The 3,376-nt window shown below is 46.8% G+C and overlaps 1 protein-coding gene across 4 annotated transcripts in view; it reads left to right on the top strand.

The window, feature by feature from the left end:
- LOC128689397 (PHD and RING finger domain-containing protein 1) overlaps window positions 1-3,376 on the top strand; it is an 82,323-nt gene that overhangs the window by 68,387 nt on the left and 10,560 nt on the right. The window lies entirely within an intron of this gene.

Below are 3,376 nucleotides of genomic sequence, written 5' to 3'. Positions count from 1 at the left end.
ATCTCAGATGAAGTGATGTTCTGGAGAAGGGTACAGCCATAGTGAAGTTGCTGCTTTCTGCTTGTCTTGTGGTATAGAAGCTTGCTTCTTGCTGTCCTTGAAGTGGATCCAAGTGTGGTACTTTGACAATGTTGGCCTTGTACATAACAGTAAAGCCACCCACACCCCTCCTGTGTTGAAGGCTCTGCTGAAACGACGGATCTATCCAGGATGGGTCCAGGCAAGAGATGAGACATCTTGCTCTCTTCTCTACTTTGTCAAGCAGCCACAGATGAGAGTGGGGGCAGGCAAACCAGGAAAGTGGAGCATACACGAGGTGTGAGCATACTTGTGCCTCTTACAGAATCTTGCAACCCCTACTGTCAAGCAGATGTGAGATACGGCGAAGTGCTGTAAGCTTCCTGGCTGCCTTGTTTGAAAGATTTACAATGTGGTTCTTCATGGTCAGTTTGGAGTCAAATTTCACCCCAAGGATATCAACTTCTTCCCCAGGTACCAACACCCTCCCATTCATCCTTACTACTGCACCAGCATTACCATCATGGTGCCTAGAGACCATCATCATTTGTGTTTTCTCAGGTGTAAATGTTACTTGCCATCTATTTCCCAAAGCTGATATAGCTCTTAGCTGGTGATTGATGTAGCTTAGAGCAGCTGGCATTTCTTCTCTTGGATAAGTGAATGTCAGAGTACAGTCTCTGCATATGCATGGGATTCTGGGATGAGATGAAGAAGGTCATTGAAGTAGACATTCCATTACAATGGTTCTAGCACACTTCCTTGTGGAACACTTGCCCCAATAGGATGTCTTGCTGATTCTGTTCCATTGAGAACTGCCCTTAGAGATCTACCATGAAGGCAATCACTGAGGAGACATAGCATAGAGCCTGCAATTCCCAGTGCTTGAAGTTTTGCCAAGAGGCCCTGGTGCCACACATGGTCGAAAGCACCAGCAGTGTCCAGCGCTACCACACAGCTGACTTTGGATTCATCCAGTGACTGGTGCCATTTAGTGGAGAGGTTTAACAACAGATCAGCAGCAGAGTAACCCTTCCTGAAGCCATGTTGATGGTCACAAAGTAGTGAGTGGTAGTCAAAAAACTCTGTCATTTGTCTTGAGATTATTGTCTCAAGGATCTTACCAGTGATTGACAGGAGTGACAATGGTCTGTAGTTGCTGATTTCTGCTTTGCTCTTCTTTTTGTGAACAGGGACTATATTTGCCTCTTTCCACAGGGAAGGCCATTTACACTGTACTAGGTAGTGCTGAAAGATGTGAGCTAGAGGTGCTGCTAGCTAGTCTGCACATCTCAGCAATCTTGGGCTCAATTTGTCTGGGTCCACAGCCTTTTCTTGGTCAGGCGATTTGAGAAATGCACCTCCTCCTGCCTTATTGTCCCCACTGACAGTTTTGACACAGTTCTTGCAGCTAGCCAAGGAGAGTCCCGTGCTGGATCAGGAACTTGCATTTTGATAGTAAAGTGTTAGGCAAAGAGGTCCACTTTATCTTGACTATTAATGGAGGTGGTCCCATCCTGTCGATTTAGAGGTGGAATGAGTTCATCAGGCAGATAACCTTGTCTGCCCTCGACCAGGGACCACCAGGTTTTGGAGCCTACTCTACCTGATGCTAGCTTTCTTTTTCTGTCCACCTCCCATTTAGCAATGGCCCACTTTTGAACTTCACCCATATGCCTACAGGCTTGCCTGTGCAAGTTCCTGTTATAGGTGGTAGGATGTCTCTTATACCTTCGCCATGCCTTGTACTTAGCAGTAGCAGCCTCTCTACAATGAAAGCCAAACCAAGGCTGATCTGTAGGCTTCATCAGATATTGCTAGTGAGGTATGTGTTCTTGTTGTAGATTAAGGATGTGTCCAGTGAAGGCTTTCACTTGGTTGTCAATATACCCTTGGAGAAGAGCATTCCAATCAGTGGTGGCGAGCCCAGAGTAAAGGGCTGGTCAGTTGCCCCTTTCCCATAGCCAGGTTGTGCATGTGGACTCCTCACTTTGTTGTATTGGGATCTTAAGTGTCGTAAAAACTGTCTTGTGGTCAGACGATCCAACATAGCCAAGGGGTTGACAAGTGACTATACCTTCTGCCAGATCACTCACTACATAATCAAGGGAGGAGCCAGAGATGTGAGTAGGGAAATCAACAAAGTTTCTCATGTCAAATACTGCAAGAAGGTCATCAAAGTCCCTCTGTATAAGGTGTTGGTTGAGGTCACCAACAATTATGATAACAGTTGTGTTGGAGTAGAAGGGAGTCCACATTAGGAAGTTGATGGGATCTGCATGTTGCCACTGAGGTCTGTACATTGCACATTCTAATACAGAGGTACTAGTGTTTATGCATAGCTTGAAGAACATCATTTGAAGATGAGTCGGGATGGCAACATCAATGTGCTGGGCATGTACACTTTTAGAGAAGCACACAGCAACACCTCCTCCTTGCCCTTGCCTGTCTCTTCTCATCAATGAGTTGTAGCCAGCAATTCTTGCAAAATTTTCTGGAGTCTTGTCGTCCAAAAATGTTTCAACAACAGCTATCATGTCAGGACGTCGAGTGTTCACAAAACTGTGTGTGAGCTCTCCAACTTTGGTAATGAAACCTCTAATGTTGGCCGACAGGATGCTGATAGACTGGCTCCTCGTGATGTGTTCAGCTTGAGGTGGTGGGTGTGTAAGGCATATAAGGTTCCTACCCTTGAGAGAGGTAGGGCACTGAGGCAGCTGCTGGGATGTAAGTCTGTGGTCTTGTATAAGGCACAATGCCACCTACTGGGCTGAGATAGGAGTAGCTGAGTGGGTGACGTGTGAGTGTGTTCACCAATTCAGAGATCCTGCTGGTTTGTTCCAAGAACAGGTCTCAAAACAGGTGGTCCTGTCTGTCAAGTTCTTTTTTCTTCCGACACTGGTCCTCCTGATTTCCTTTCTTGTGGCAGTAATTGCACCTGGTATCTCACAGGCAGTTGCTAGTGGTGTGCCCCCTCCGATGACAGCGAGACCACTGCCTAGGTGCCCGGGAGGGTGGACTCCTATTTGTTGCACTTTTTGTGTTTCTCTGCTGATTTGTTCGCAGATTCTGCCTCTGGGACTGTGTTGGTGGAGGGTGAGACAGCTGTAGATGTCTTCCTCGTCCACACCCTCTTCCACGTCCTCTACCACATCCTCTACCACGTCCTCTGCCACGTCCTCTACCATATCCTCTACCACACCCCTGTACAGTTCTGACAGATGTGTCCCTGCTGTTCATACTTAGGTGCAGCAGGTGTTCAGGTGCAGTGATAGTCTCCTGATTATTAACTTCATCAATCTCTGGTAGAGAAAATCCTGACTCAGAACTTGCCAATGAAGCACTGCTGCCATACGTT

This window comes from Cherax quadricarinatus, chromosome 18 (assembly GCF_038502225.1).
Source record: "Cherax quadricarinatus isolate ZL_2023a chromosome 18, ASM3850222v1, whole genome shotgun sequence".
Taxonomy (NCBI): Eukaryota; Metazoa; Arthropoda; class Malacostraca; order Decapoda; family Parastacidae; genus Cherax; species Cherax quadricarinatus.
The sequence above is the reverse complement of the archived record's forward strand: the minus strand, read 5'-3'. Positions and strand labels throughout refer to the sequence as shown.